Source organism: Salvelinus alpinus, chromosome 2, assembly GCF_045679555.1.
Source record: "Salvelinus alpinus chromosome 2, SLU_Salpinus.1, whole genome shotgun sequence".
Taxonomy (NCBI): domain Eukaryota; kingdom Metazoa; phylum Chordata; class Actinopteri; order Salmoniformes; family Salmonidae; genus Salvelinus; species Salvelinus alpinus.
Window position 1 is genome coordinate 110,884,959 of NC_092087.1, and position 17,260 is coordinate 110,902,218.

Genomic DNA, 17,260 nt, shown 5'->3' on the forward strand with positions numbered 1-17,260 from the left:
AAGGTGCCCCCCTCACACAGGAATACACACTCAAAGCCTACGAGGCTTTTCTAAAAACTCCACTACGTTTGAGATGTGGTATCCACTCGGCTCGCTGCCTCTCAGATCAAAGGTGGGTCCATCTGCTCTGTTGCCGAAGTTTGGTCTCCCTGAGATCCCAAGTTTGAGGGATCCCTCGTGTACCATTTACCCAGGTCGTCAGGAGCCAGGTCATTTACCCAGGTCGTCAGGAGCCAGGTCATTTACCCAGGTCATTTACCTAGGTCGTCAGGAGCTAGGTCATTTACCCAGGTCGTCAGGAGCTAGGTCATTTACCCAGGTCGTCAGGAGCCAGGTCATTTACCCAGGTCGTCAGGAGCTAGGTCATTTACCCAGGTCGTCAGGAGCCAGGTCATTTACCCAGGTCGTCAGGAGCCAGGTCATTTACCCAGGTCGTCAGGAGCCAGGTCATTTACCCAGGTCGTCAGGAGCCAGGTCATTTACCCAGGTCATTTACCCAGGTCGTCAGGAGCCAGGTCAGTTACCCAGGTCATTTACCCAGGTCATCAGGAGCCAGGTCATTTACCCTGGTCGTCAGGAGCCAGGTCAGTTACCCAGGTCATCAGGAGCCAGGTCAGTTACCCAGGTCGTCAGGAGCCAGGTCATTTACCCAGGTCGTCAGGAGCCAGGTCATTTACCCAGGTCGTCAGGAGCCAGGTCATTTACCCAGGTCGTCAGGAGCCAGGTCATTTACCCAGGTCATTTACCCAGGTCATCAGGAGCCAGGTCATTTACCCTGGTCGTCAGGAGCCAGGTCAGTTACCCAGGTCATCAGGAGCCAGGTCAGTTACCCAGGTCGTCAGGAGCCAGGTCATTTACCCAGGTCATTTACCCAGGTCATCAGGAGCCAGGTCATTTACCCAGGTCATCAGGAGCCAGGTCATTTACCCAGGTCATTTACCCAGGTCGTCAGGAGCCAGGTCATTTACCCAGGTAGTCAGGAGCCAGGTCATTTACCCAGGTCGTCAGGAGCCAGGTCATTTACCCAGGTCGTCAGGAGCCAGGTCATTTACCCAGGTCGTCAGGAGCCAGGTCAGTTACCCAGGTCGTCAGGAGCCAGGTCATTTACCCAGGTCGTCAGGAGCCAGGTCACCAAGTGAAGATTAACATCCCCATTGCCAAATGTGGTGGTTAACTTCTTTAATATCAAATGAGGAGAGAAACTTATCACACAAGTCAGAGTTATTCTTTAACTAAATCTGTATTCACTTCTAAATAAGGGAGCAGGTCAATACAACGTACACATATAAAGTGAATCAATTGAAGGCTCTATGATAATGATGGCTGGTCGACCCACAGGACAAAAGTACAAAGGTCTTTTATAGCCAAGATACTCTCCTTTCAACCTACATGACCGATAATAGATGTACAGAACGGGTCACAAGGTTTAGATTTGAATCAAAGATAGTTATAATTCTCAGCAGACAGTATCTGCTGTAAAAACAGTACTCTTTGTGTAGAGACCAGGGTCTGGCCCTGAGGTCATCTCTCCCTGGTACCATATAGAACAGAAACATTCACGTCCACTAGCTTCTAGAACTGTCGTCCACTTGGAACGAGCCCAAACAAAACTCATCTCCAAAAACAGAAAAACATGCAGTCAAAATAAGATCCATGGCAACTACTGGCTAAACGCAAAACTTTTTGACTGCCAACCTTGAGACAATCAGAAACCAAGTTGTCCTGCACCAAAAACGCTGTTGTTTTGACAAGTAGCAATAAACTACTGATATCGATTAGGGGGGAAATTAGGTTGTATGTGATATGGAAACTAACACAACTAAAAAAACACATGGAAATGGGAGATATATTTTACCTCACTGGTTAGAGGACAACATGCAGAAGACAGTCAGCTACATTTTGGAGTGATGCATTAAATGTAGGGGTCACTAAACAAAGGAACACAACACTTATTTGTCATAACTCACCAATATCATGCTAAAATAATTTGTGCGAGAGGAGGGAGATGAGGTTGCACGTCCTGTTAAAACTAACAGCTCAAAAACCACACGGAATCTGGGAGTAACGTGAACATCCCTGGTTAGAGGACAATTTGTAGAAAACAGATCGCTACATTTTGAAGTGTTGCATTTTGATTCAAGTGGGTCACCAACGTGGGAAGTGTAACAGGGACAAATGTTAAAACATTCTACATTGTGACATCATTAAAACATTCTACATTGTGACATTATTTAATTGATATCATGAAACAACTCCTTCATGTATTTGATGTTTAATCAGAGATCTTTTATCAGAGTATCTCTTCCCCTGTGTGTGTCCGCTTGTGTATATTCAGGCTGTTTGGCTGAGTAAAACTCTTCCCACATTGATCACAGCTATATGGTTTCTCTCCTGTGTGTGTTCTATGGTGTATAGTTAGATAGCTAGAAGAAGAAAAACTCTTCCCACATTGATCACAGCTATATGGTTTCTCTCCTGTGTGTGTTCTATGGTGTGCAGTCAGATGGCTCGATTTAGCAAAACTCTTCCCACATTGATCACAGCTGTATGATTTCTCTCCTGTGTGTGTTCTCTGGTGTGCAGTCAGATTGCTAGATGTAGTAAAACTCTTCCCACATTGATCACAGCTATAAGGTTTCTCTCCTGTGTGTGTTCTCTGGTGTATTTTAAGTTCTGATGGAGATTTGCAACGTTTCCCACAGTCAGAGCAGCAAATAGATTTCTTCCCTGTGGGCCTCTGCTGGTGTTTCTTGAGGAGTTCTGATCTGGAGAGACTCTTCTCTGCCCCATGATGTTGTCGAGGCTCCCCAGAGGATCCACGATAGTCACATCTCTCTCCTGTGTGATGAACAAGGTCAGACAGATGGTTAAAGGCCTGCAACAGCAGAAATCCACTGTGTATTTGAGGTAAAAGGTGATGCCCAGAGGTCTGTTAAATTATTTTACAATTGTCTTAAGACAGTCAAACCTAAGCAGTGTGCCAGACAAGCTTTGATCTCCAAAAATGGCCCCTTTATGTGTTTGCTAAAATTGCAGCACGAGGGTGATGCACACACAATTTAATTGCAGAAACACCTCCCTGCTAATGAGGAAACCACTAGTTATGGATGTAGTATATCTGCTAATGAGGAAACCACTAGTTATGGATGTAGTATATCTGGTAATGAGGAAACCACTAGTTATGGATGTAGTATATCTGGTAATGAGGAAACCACTAGTTATGGATGTAGTATATCTGGTAATGAGGAAACCACTAGTTATGGATGTAGTATATCTGGTAATGAGGAAACCACTAGTTATGGATGTAGTATATCTGGTAATGAGGAAACCACTAGTTATGGATGTAGTATATCTGGTAATGAGGAAACCACTAGTTATGGATGTAGTATATCTGGTAATGAGGAAACCACTAGTTATGGATGTAGTATATCTGGTAATGAGGAAACCACTAGTTATGGATGTAGTATATCTGGTAATGAGGAAACCGCTAGTTATGGATGTAGTATATCTGGTAATGAGGATACCACTAGTTATGGATGTAGTATATCTGGTAATGAGGAAACCACTAGTTATGGATGTAGTATATCTGCCTGGAGCAAAAGGGGGAGTTCTCATAGGCTGACAGCAAAAATAGCCTCCATTTACAGGTTAGAGTGCATTTCACACTACTATTGGATTATAATTGTAAGGCTCGCTTAAATCACCTGCTTAAATCACCTGCTTAATATGTTTGTGTTATTGTCGCAAATCAACTGCTTTATCCTGTTATGGCTGTAAGCGGAGCCTTGAGTACCCTGGAAAGAGGTGGCCATTTCAAACGGCCTCGTTCTCAATTCTTGCTCGTACAATATGAATATTATTATTAATATTGGATAGAAAACACTTTCTAGTTTCTAAAAACGTTTGAATTATGTCTCTAGGTGAAACAGAACCCTTTTTACAGCTCATTTCCTATCCGGAAGTGAGATTTCCAAAAGCTAAGTCGCTCTTCAAAAGCATGTCTATAAAAGGTCATGTCACTTAGGACTGTAGAAACACGTCATACACGTTCCTCTGGGTCTCATGCGGAAGTGAGAACAGAAAGCAGTTGAATATCCCTTTCAGAGAATGCATACACCCTCTTTGAATGAGACGACCGCCATAATATATTTTTCCTGAGGCGCGAACTCGGACCAGGACTCTCCACCTGGAAAACGGTCGTTCTCGATGAATATGACATCTGGCTTTGATTTTTTTTGATACATGTCACAATATCATCCTAAAGTATGTTTTTTAAATATAGTTTAATTATATTATTTAAATTTATTCGGGATTTTATACGTGATGCGTAGGAATAATTTTTTTCAAGATGGAGAGGTTAGCACAGGAAGGCCAGTGTGCTTGCTAATTCAAGAGGGGAATAGTTCGTTTTGGATCCAAACAAAGCTGGTTCTGAACAAAAGACCCATTGTACAACATTCTGAATGAAGATCAACAAAGATAAGGACCCAATTTGGGATGCTATTTCATATATATCTGTCGAACTGTGCTATGCTATGCTATGCTACCGTTTGCCTTGAGTCAATGCTGTTGCTATGTTTGCTATTGTAGTAAGCTAATATGACGATATATTGTGTTTTCGCTGTAAAACACTTAAAGAATATTGTCTGTAATCACAAGATCATTGTCTTTAATTAGCTATCCACCATATATTTTTCTGGAATATTTTATGATGAGTAATTAGTAGTTGACCTTGGTGTCTGTATTTTCTCTGGCTACTCCCGTGCTATTTCTGACTGTAGCTGTGATGGTGGCTATGATGGTAGCAGTAATGTAAAACTGATTTATAGCTGAAATATGCAAATTTTTCGAACAAAACATAGATTTATTGTGTAACATGTTATAGGACTGTCATCTGAGGTAGTTTTTTCTAGGTTATTTAGGTTAGTTCTAGGTTAGTTAGGTTGGCTTTGCATGCTAGCTGCATGCTAGCTGCATGCTACCGGTGCTATGCAAAATGTCTGTCTCTCTTTTTGTATTTGGTGGTGAGCTAACATAAATATGTGGTGTTTTCGCTGTAAAACATTTAAAGAATCTGAAATATTGTCTGTATTCAAAAGCTACAGTCAAAAGCTACAGTCAGAAATAGCACTTTCAATTGCTATCCACCATATATTTTTCTGAAATGTTTTATGATGTGTAATTAGGTAGTTGAAGTTGGTGTCTGTATTTACTCTGCCTACTCCCGTGCTATTTCTGACTGTAGCTTTGATGGTAGCATGAATGTAAAACTGATTTATAGCTCAAATATGCACATTTTTCGAACAAAACATAGATTTATTGTGTAACATGTTATAGGACTGTCATCTGAGGTAGTTTTTTCTAGGTTATTTAGGTTAGTTCTAGGTTAGTTAAGTTGGCTTTGTGCATGCTACCGGTGCTATGAAAAATGTCTGTCCTCTTTTGTATTTGGTGGTGAGCTAACATAAATATACGTGGTGTTTTTGCTGTAATACATTTAAAAAATCGGACATGTTGGCTAGATTCACAAGATCTTTATCTTTCAAATGGTGTATTGGACTTTTTTTAATTCTTTTTAAAAATATTTAAAAAAAAAATAGATTTTGAATTTCGCGCCCTGCACTTTGAGCTGGATGTTGTCATAGGTGTCCCGGTGTCGGGCTTGCAGCCTTATGCTTTATACTTATAAAACACTTCAACCAGTAAAATGCTCTTTAGCTAGCTTTGCCATCAGCCTGAAACTGAGGGTTTGTACATTAAGTGTTTCACAAATTGGCCTAACAACAACATAGACCTACTGTCGGACCTGTCGTGGTAAATAGTCTCAAATATATAACACTCGTAAGAACTTGTGAAATCAATTTAGGCTTTTAATACAATTGTATAGCCAGCTGGAATGTCCCGCGGAACACACCCCGCTTCCCAGCCCCGGCTCCAACATTTATACACAAATAGCATATGGGTCCACCCCATATGCAAATAAGCATACTTCCCCTAATTCTTCCTGCCATCATTATCTTTTTAGTTCAGGCTTCCTGCTTGTTCACGCCTACTAACGCCCATTATCTGCTTTCAGTAAAATTATAATAGTGGCCAGACCCGTGCTTGTCTTAAAAATAATATATGTCCATCTATCCTATAGGCCTATGACTCAACCCTGTATTTAACTCAGTGCCCCAGCATGTTCTCTGGTATGTGTCCTTATTGGAATTGGCAGACTATGTGTCTCTTCTATCATTAGTGTGTCCAGTTGCCCTAGGCGCATATTTCTCTGGTATGTGTCCTGAGTGGAATCAGCAGACTGTGTCTCTTCTAGCAGTAGTATAGTTAGTGATGCTGGTGTGTGATTCAGTAGTAATATATAGTTAGTGATGCTGGTGTGTGATTCAGTAGTAATATATAGTTAGTGATGCTGGTGTGTGATTCAGTAGTAATATATAGTTAGTGATGCTGGTGTGTGATTCAGTAGTAATATATAGTTAGTGATGCTGGTGTGTGATTCAGTAGTAATATATAGTTAGTGATGCTGGTGTGTGATTCAGTAGTAATATATAGTTAGTGATGTTGGTGTGTGATTCAGTAGTAATATATAGTTAGTGATGCTGGTGTGTGATTCAGTAGTAATATATAGTTAGTGATGCTGGTGTGTGATTCAGTAGTAATATATAGTTAGTGATGCTGGTGTGTGATTCAGTAGTAATATATAGTTAGTGATGCTGGTGTGTGATTCAGTAGTAATATATAGTTAGTGATGCTGGTGTGTGATTCAGTAGTAATATATAGTTAGTGATGCTGGTGTGTGATTCAGTAGTAATATATAGTTAGTGATGCTGGTGTGTGATTCAGTAGTAATATATAGTTAGTGATGCTGGTGTGTGATTCAGTAGTAATATATAGTTAGTGATGCTGGTGTGTGATTCAGTAGTAATATATAGTTAGTGATGCTGGTGTGTGATTCAGTAGTAATATATAGTTAGTGATGCTGGTGTGTGATTCAGTAGTAATATATAGTTAGTGATGCTGGTGTGTGATTCAGTAGTAATATATAGTTAGTGATGCTGGTGTGTGATTCAGTAGTAATATATAGTTAGTGATGCTGGTGTGTGATTCAGTAGTAATATATAGTTAGTGATGCTGGTGTGTGATTCAGTAGTAATATATAGTTAGTGATGCTGGTGTGTGATTCAGTAGTAATATATAGTTAGTGATGCTGGTGTGTGATTCAGTAGTAATATATAGTTAGTGATGCTGGTGTGTGATTCAGTAGTAATATATAGTTAGTGATGCTGGTGTGTGATTCAGTAGTAATATATAGTTAGTGATGCTGGTGTGTGATTCAGTAGTAATATATAGTTAGTGATGCTGGTGTGTGATTCAGTAGTAATATATAGTTAGTGATGCTGGTGTGTGATTCAGTAGTAATATATAGTTAGTGATGCTGGTGTGTGATTCAGTAGTAATATATAGTTAGTGATGCTGGTGTGTGATTCAGTAGTAATATATAGTTAGTGATGCTGGTGTGTGATTCAGTAGTAATATATAGTTAGTGATGCTGGTGTGTGATTCAGTAGTAATATATAGTTAGTGATGCTGGTGTGTGATTCAGTAGTAATATATAGTTAGTGATGCTGGTGTGTGAATCAGTAGTAATATATAGTTAGTGATGCTGGTGTGTGAATCAGTAGTAATATATAGTTAGTGATGCTGGTGTGTGATTCAGTAGTAATATATAGTTAGTGATGCTGGTCTCAATCTACTCTTTGTTCTGTTCTCCACTATCCTTAGTGTGTCCAATTGTCTTAGGCGCCTATGTGTCTGCCTGTCTTCCTGTAGTCTGTTTTTATACATCTATGTGCTGTGCTATACATCTCATTTACTCCTACAGACCCATAACTTCACCTAACAACAACACAGACCTACTGTAGGACCCATAACTTCACCTAACAACAACATAGACCTACTGTAGGACCCATAACTTCACCTAACAATAACATAGACCTACTGTAGGACCCATAACTTCACCTAACAACAACATAGACCTACTGTAGGACCCATAACATTACCTAACAACAACATAGACCTACTGTAGGACCCATAACTTCACCTAACAACAACATAGACCTACTGTAGGACCCATAACTTCACCTAACAACAACATAGACCTACTGTAGGACCCATAACTTCACCTAACAACAACATAGACCTACTGTAGGACCCATAACTTCACCTAACAACAACATAGACCTACTGTAGGACCCAAAACTTCACCTAACAACATAGACCTACTGTAGGACCCATAACTTCACCTAACAATAACATAGACCTACTGTAGGACCCAAAACTTCACCTAACAACATAGACCTACTGTAGGACCCATAACTTCACCTAACAATAACATAGACCTACTGTAGGACCCATAACTTCACCTAACAACAACATAGACCTACTGTAGGACCCATAACTTCACCTAACAACAACATAGACCTACTGTAGGACCCATAACTTCACCTAACAACAACATAGACCTACTGTAGGACCCATAACTTCACCTAACAACATAGACCTACTGTAGGACCCATAACTTCACCTAACAACAACATAGACCTACTGTAGGACCCATAACTCCACCTAACAACAACATAGACCTACTGTAGGACCCATAACTTCACCTAACAACAACATAGACCTACTGTAGGACCCAAAACTTCACCTAACAACAACAGACCTACTGTAGGACCCATAACTTCACCTAACAATAACATAGACCTACTGTAGGACCCATAACTTCACCTAACAACAACATAGACCTACTGTAGGACCCAAAACTTCACCTAACAACAACAGACCTACTGTAGGACCCATAACTTCACCTAACAACAACATAGACCTACTGTAGGACCCATAACTCCACCTAACAACAACATAGACCTACTGTAGTACCCATAACTTCACCTAACAATAACATAGACCTACTGTAAGACCTAGGACTATAATACACTAGGCTACTCTGTAATGTGTTGTCATTCTAAATGTCCTGAATAAAGGAAAATAGCTCTGTGTGTTGTACAACAGCCTATCCATCAAGGAACAGTTCTCTACACATTATGAGCTAAGTATCTCTGTGTCCAAACAGACTAACGGGACCCTACTGTAAATCAATCAGACAATAACATTATAACATTATAAACATCAATTTGTTAGGGATGTTGGATCCAACATGGGGCACAGCATAACTGTCTTTACCAGAGTAATGAATGAAGAAGCACTTTGGTTGTTGTTGCATGTTGTGATATTTATCATGTGACTGTCATTCAGAAAATGATTTCCTGGATCAGCTGATGATAGTTGAACATGTGACTGTAACTAAACAGCTACAGTATTAAGAATTATGTGTAATTATTGAAGAACCACATTAATGACAGTATCCATTTGGGTGTTGTCAATAAAGTTAAGGTGACTCTCGGTTAGAACCATTGGATTTAGCAAACTCTGAAATTATTTAGGATTTCTGTGCCCATGAAAACTGTTTTCCCAGCGTAACATAATGAGCCACAAAATCTTACGTAGGTAGAGTGCATTTTCAGATATCTGAATACAAAAAACTGTACTAACAGGACAATAACCTAAACCACAAGGCCAAATCTACACTGGAGGAGCTTACCAAAGATGACATTGAATGTTCCTGAGTGGCCTAGTTACAGTTTGGACGTAAATCGTCTTAAAAATCTATGGAAAGACTTGAAAATGGCTTTCTTGCAATGATCAACAACCAACTTGACAGAACATTTAGGATTTTAAAAGAATAATGAATATTCACATGAAGATCAGTCTCCTATTGGATGACATCACAACTTCCCATCAAGCCAACTCCTTGAAGGCCTTACTATGACATCACTCCCTCCTTCTAGTTTGCAGTTCTCTAAAAAAACACGATTTTACTCAAAACATTCATTTGTTTCCCTTTAGTGTGTTTATACTTTACTGTATTTATATATCACTTTTCAACAGGAAAAGTTAAAATCACTGGAGGACGTCATGAACAATTCATAATTTTTTTTACTTAACCTTTATTTAACCAGGTAGGCCAGTTGAGAACAAGTTCTCATTTACAACTGTGACCTGGCCAAGATAAAGCAAAGCAGTGCGACAAAAATAACAGAGTTACACGTGGGATAAACAAAAGTACAGTCAATAACACAATAGAAAGATCTGTATACAGTGTGTGCAAATGGAGTACGGACGTAAGGAAATAAATAGGCCATAGTAGCGAAGTAATTACAATTTAGCAAATTAACACTGGAGTGATAGATGTGCAAATGATGTGCAAGTAGAAATACTGGTGTGAGCAAAAAAAGTAAATAAAAACATGGGGATGAGGTAGGCAGTTGGATGGGCTATTTACAGATGGGCTGTGTACAAAGTCTAGTTACAGTAGGTTGTAACTCTCTAGGTCATGCCAGTAGGTTACAGTAGGTTGTATCTCTCTAGGTCATGCCAGTAGGCTACAGTAGGTTGTAACTTTCTAGGTCATGCCAGTAGGTTACAGTAGGTTGTATCTCTCTAGGTCAAGCCAGTAGGTTACAGTAGGTCGTATCTCTCTTGGTCATGCCAGTAGGTTACAGTAGGTTGTATCTCTCTTGGTCATGCCAGTAGGTTACAGTATGTTGTAACTCTCTAGGTCATGCCAGTAGGTTACAGTAGGTTGTATCTCTCTAGGTCATGCCAGTAGGTTACAGTAGGTTGTATCTCTCTAGGTCATGCCAGTAGGCTACAGTAGGTTGTATCTCTCTAGGTCATGCCAGTAGGTTACAGTAGGTTGTATCTCTCTAGGTCATGCCAGTAGGTTACAGTAGGTTGTATCTCTCTAGGTCATGCCAGTAGGTTACAGTAGGTTGTATCTCTCTAGGTCATGCCAGTAGGTTACAGTAGATTGTAACTCTCTAGGTCATGCCAGTAGGTTACAGTAGGTTGTATCCAAGTGGAAACAATTATCAGCCCAATGTGGAAAGTGTCGAATTTGGTCAACAACAAAAATGAATGGCTTATTTGCTACGTGAGGTTTACTTGATCCAACAGAAGTTTTGTAATGCTTAAGTTGTTATGTGGACACGTGACATACCGACAACTTTGATAAAAACACTATAGGAGTTGTCTCCAGATCGCTATGCATATTCATGCTAGTAGCTTAGCATCTCTCTCCATTGAATACAGGCGGTGCATATTCATGCTAGTAGCTTAGCATCTCTCTCCATTGAATCTCTCTCCATTGAACACAGGCGGTTGACGACAACAACCCTCATAGAATATAAACAATAGATTACAATAATAAGATTAATCCACCAATCCAAAGACAGGATAGGCGGGAGCTAGACAACCCACAGTGCAGCTTTGTGAACAACGACTCGCCTTGTTAGGGCGGAGAGACATCTTGTCAGTATTTCCATAATCTTTGGTGTAGCCAACCCAACTCTCGCATTGCACTATTGGGGGGCACAAACATCACTACATGTAAATCACTACATACCGTGCCCCCCAGTCTGCGGTCAGCAGATAGACCCTTCTCAAATATAAATGTTATGTCACTTTTTGGAAACGGAACAGAGAAAACAAGGGGTAGCTTACTCTCTAGTCGTCTGATTCTAGACATATCAGTCATCATCCTTGGGCCCTCCGTTGAAGAGGTATTGACGAGCCAACTCTGAATATTCAAAGTTAAAAACACATTTAAGGCGGTACTTACTGGTGTTAATCAGATCTCCTATCACCACCTCTTCATCTTTCAATGTGACAGTAATCTCCCCTTCCTTCTTCACTCCATAAACTGCATCCTCTTCTTTTACTGCATCCTCCTCCTCTTTCACTCTGAACGCGTCTTCCTCTTCTTTCACTGAAACGTCTTTCTCTTCTTCTTTCACTGTAACAGCCTCATCCTCTACTTCTTGTTTTACCGTGACATCCTCTTCTTCCTTCTCCTCTTTCACGGCAATGTTCAGCCCCAGAGCTTCTTTCTCCGTCCAGCAGACCTCCTCTTCTTTAACAAGAGGGGAGTAGTTTAGGGAGCTCATGTTCAGGGATGTTAGCTAGCTAGCTATCATTAGCGACTAGGCTAGTGCTAACTTAACCAGTCAGCTACTATAGCTGACTAATACAAAATAACGTAATATTAAATAGGTTAACAACTAGATACGACCTAAGTGTGTCGAAAACACAGTAGCTAATATACACCGAAAGCGTGTAAATAGCTTGAATTTTTCGGCTATGTTGGCTAGCAAGCTACCGAGGTGGTTGACGAGCTGTTTATGAAGAACCGTCCACTAGATTATACGTCACGATGGCAGCGTCGCCTGAAAGACGCACATCGCCATGTTCATTAAGTTATATTACATCTAAATTAGCAGCTAGCTACTGTAGGTCTATACTGCTCCTACATGGTGTAACAATACATCATGTAGATGTATATAATGAACAGACTAGGTCTATACTGCTCCTACATGGTGTAACAATACATCATATAGATGTATATAATGAACAGACTAGGTCTATACTGCTCCTACTTGGTGTAACAATACATAATGTAGATGTATATAATGAACAGACTAGGTCTATACTGCTCCTACATGGTGTAACAATACATCATGTAGATGTATATAATGAACAGACTAGGTCCATACTGCTCCTACATGGTGTAACAATACATCATGTAGATGTATATAATGAACAGACTAGGTCTATACTGCTCCTACATGGTGTAACAATACATCATGTAGATGTATATAATGAACAGACTAGGTCCATGCTGCTCCTACATGGTGTAACAGTACATCATGTAGATGAATATAATGAACAGACTAGGTCTATACTGCTCCTACATGGTGTAACAATACATCATGTAGATGTATATAATGAACAGACTAGGTCTATACTGCTCCTACATGGTGTAACAATACATCATGTAGATGTATATAATGAACAGACTAGGTCCATACTGCTCCTACATGGTGTAACAATACATCATGTAGATGTATATAATGAACAGACTAGGTCTATACTGCTACTACATGGTGTAACAATACATCATGTAGATGTATATAATGAACAGACTAGGTCTATACTGCTCCTACATGGTGTAACAATACATCATGTAGATGTATATAATGAACAGACTAGGTCCATACTGCTCCTACATGGTGTAACAATACATCATGTAGATGTATATAATGAACAGACTAGGTCTATACTGCTCATACATGGTGTAACAATACATTATGTAGATGTATATAATGAACAGACTAGGTCTATACTGCTCCTACATGGTGTAACAATACATCATGTAGATGTATATAATGAACAGACTAGGTCTATACTGCTCCTACACGGTGTAACAATACATCATATAGATGTATATAATGAACAGACTAGGTCTATACTGCTCCTACACGGTGTAACAATACATCATATAGATGTATATAATGAACAGACTAGGTCTATACTGCTCCTACATGGTGTAACAATACATCATGTAGATGTATATAATGAACAGACTAGGTCTATACTGCTCCTACATGGTGTAACAATACATCATGTAGATGTATATAGTGAACAGACTAGGTCTATACTGCTCCTACACGGTGTAACAATACGTCATGTAGATGTATATAATGAACAGACTAGGTCTATACTGCTCCTACATGGTGTAACAATACATCATGTAGATGTACTCTACCGTTCAAAAGTTTAGGGTCACTTAGAAATGTCCTTGTTTTTGAAAGAAAATAACATTTTTTCATTTATCATTTATAAAAACCTGTTTTTGCTTTGTCATTATGGGGTATTGTGATGTCATTATGGGGTATTGTGATGTCATTATTGGGTAATGTGATGTCATTATGGGGTATTGCGATGTCATTATGGGGTATTGCGATGTCATTATTGGGTAATGTGATGTCATTTTGGGGTATTGTGATGTCATTATTGGGTAATGTGATGTCATTATGGGGTATTGCGATGTCATTATTGGGTAATGTGATGTCATTATGGGGTATTGTGATGTCATTATTGGGTAATGTGATGTCATTTTGGGGTATTGTGATGTCATTATTGGGTAATGTGATGTCTTATGGGGTATTGTGATGTCATTATTGGGTATTGTGTGTAGATTGATGAGGGGAAAAAAAGATTTAATCAATTTTAGAATAAGGCTGTAATGTAAAAAAATGTAGAAAAAGTGAAGGGGTCTGAAAACTTCCGAATGCACTGTGTATATAGGGGCAATACTTTGTGACATCACTTCATGAAACAGGAGGTACAAATATATAACATAGTTTCACAGTATCAACATTCAGTGAATCAAAATATATGACCAAGCTGGAAGTGTAAACGCCAGCCCAGCCACAATCCTAGAGGTTCACTGATGATCAACCTCCTCCTTCACATCTGACTCCTGATGATCAACCTCCTCCTTCACATCTGACTCCTGATGATCAACCTCCTCCTTCACATCTGAATCCTGATGATCAACCTCCTCCTTCACATCTGACTCCTGATGATCAACCTCCTCCTTCACATCTGACTCCTGATGATCAACCTCCTCCTTCACATCTGACTCCTGATGATCAACCTCCTCCTTCACATCTGACTCCTGATCATCAACCTCCTCCTTCACATCTGACTCCTGATCATCAACCTCCTCCTTCACATCTGACTCCTGATGATCAACCTCCTCCTTCACATCTGACTCCTGATGATCAACCTCCTCCTTCACATCTGACTCCTGATGATCAACCTCCTCCTTCACATCTGACTCCAGTGATCAATCCAGAGCGTCTTCTTTTTTGGGGAATCCCGATGGACGACGTTATCGAATAGGACGTCATCACCACCACCGCCCACAAGTTAATTGTCATTCAGGTTATTAATGGGAAGAACATTAGCAATATGTCCTGTCTGGTAACTTGTCTCGTTCAAAGGATTTACATTGGCAGGTGCACAGGGAGAAACCCCATTAAAAAACTCAGTTGATCTTAAACTGCGGAAACACTTTTGGAAGTCTTTAACTGCATCAAAGTCTGTGGCCTGTGATGTTGGGACAAATGATAGTCCCTTATTATACAAGAGACAAAATTCACAAATTCTACAGCACAACGGCAGAGTCATGTCTTCAGTGTAAAACTAACAATGACTCAATAATTCTTCTGGGAATGTTATGATGTCATAAAGTTATGGGCGGAGTTAGAAAGTTGGCTGTCAGAAGTACAGTTATACAATGTAAAATTACTTTTAATCTGTCTGTCTGTATATTTCAAACTATGGCATTTGAGGGTGCAGTGAGATACCCCAGAGTTGGACGATACTTTTCTCATCAATCATCTTAAATATTATACTTAATTAAACCTGGAAATCAACTAATCCTCTGTTGTTAATTCAATAGAAAGGTCAAATGCTTTATTATCTAAAAGTTGAAAGTGAGTATGCAACGGAGAGAAAAAAAATAGTGCTGATGAATGCGCTGGCTGTGTTCCAGTGGGTCTGGGCAGGTGTGATGTAGTTAATGGAGATGGAGGTGTGTTCTAGTGGGTCTGGGCAGGTGTGATGTAGTTAATGGAGATGGAGGTGTGTTCTAGTGGGTCTGGGCAGGTGTGATGTAGTTAATGGAGATGGAGGTGTGTTCTAGTGGGTCTGGGCAGGTGTGATGTAGTTAATGGAGATGGAGGTGTGTTCTAGTGGGTCTGGGCAGGTGTGGTGTAGTTAATGGAGATGGAGGTGTGTTCTAGTGGGTCTGGGCAGGTGTGATGTAGTTAATGGAGATGGAGGTGTGTTCTAGTGGGTCTGGGCAGGTGTGATGTAGTTAATGGAGATGGAGGTGTGTTCCAGTGGGTCTGGGCAGGTGTGATGTAGTTAATGGGAATGGAGGTGTGTTCTAGTGGGTCTGGGCAGGTGTGATGTAGTTAATGGAGATGGGGGTGTGTTCTATGGGTCTGGGCAGGTGATGTTGTTAATGGCGATGGAGGTGTGTTCTATGGGTCTGGGCAGGTGTGATGTAGTTAATGGAGATGGGGGTGTGTTCTAGTGGGTCTGGGCAGATGTGATGTAGTTAATGTTTCTATGATGTTGTTTGTATGTGTATGTTTTGTATTGTTTATAAAATATCAAATAAAATATTAAAACATTTCCAATGCAAAATAACACCTCACAGTTGTATTTTTGGAGTTATTACATTAAACCAATCAGAATTTAGAAGAATGCCAAAGTCAGGTGTGAAGTAATATGGAGGACCAGCCTATTCCCTATGATGTAAACTACAACAGAAATAACTTAAAATGTATAACTTTAAATTAAACCAATAATTTGCACTCATGACTTGAGTGATTAAAGTAAACCACAGTTTTGTAAATACATAATGCCATCTAACCAAATATCAAAGAATGTTAGCTATATGCAGTTATCTTAGCCAGCCAGCTAATGTTAGCTATATGCAGTTATCTTAGCCAGCTAACATTAGCTGTATGCAGTTATCTTAGCCAGCCAGATAACATTAGCTATTTAGCCAACTAGCTATTAGCCTAACCAGCGTAGCCAATCAGCACGGTTATGGTCAGTGAGCTGGAGCCCAACTAAAACATAACTGCAGGTCAAAAGAGCAGAGACATACAGAATGATGGCAGGGAAAATCCCCCACATCCAAAATAGATTCCAGAAGTCAGTCAGCGTCCAAGGTGGAAAATGTTACAAAACTCCCGTAGTCTAATCCACAGAAAACATGCTGAAAAGTAGTGATTTTGGTCAGCGAGTTATCTTAGTCAGCCAGCTAACGTTAGCTATATGCAGTTATCTTAGCCAGCTAACATTATCTATTTGCAGTTATCTTAGTCAGCCAGCTAACGTTAGCTATATGCAGTTATCTTAGCCAGCTAACATTATCTATATGCAGTTATCTTAGCCAGCTAACATTAACTATATGCTGTTATCTTAGCAAACCAGCTAACATTAGCTATTTAGTCAACTAGCTATGGTCAGCAAGATGGAGCCCAACTACCGGAGACCAGTTAGAACCCAACTAAAACATGATGTGTGTTGAACGTGTTTGCATATCAAAAGATTAGGGACGAAAAGAAGCTTCAGACGTCATTGATCACTGCTGATAAAGTGACACACTGCTTTGAAGTTTACTGCTAAGCGATTTCAGCGCATGCCTCGTAGCTCCGGTATCAAATGTAACACGTAACAGCGCGTGCTACGGGTGGGTGTTGTTATCGTGACCAGT

General features: G+C 40.0%; 1 protein-coding gene across 1 annotated transcript in view; it reads right to left on the reverse strand.

The window, feature by feature from the left end:
* Positions 1-17,260, reverse strand: part of LOC139548984 (zinc finger protein 180-like) — a 347,214-nt gene that overhangs the window by 72,846 nt on the left and 257,108 nt on the right. The gene's annotated exons all lie outside the window — the stretch shown is intronic.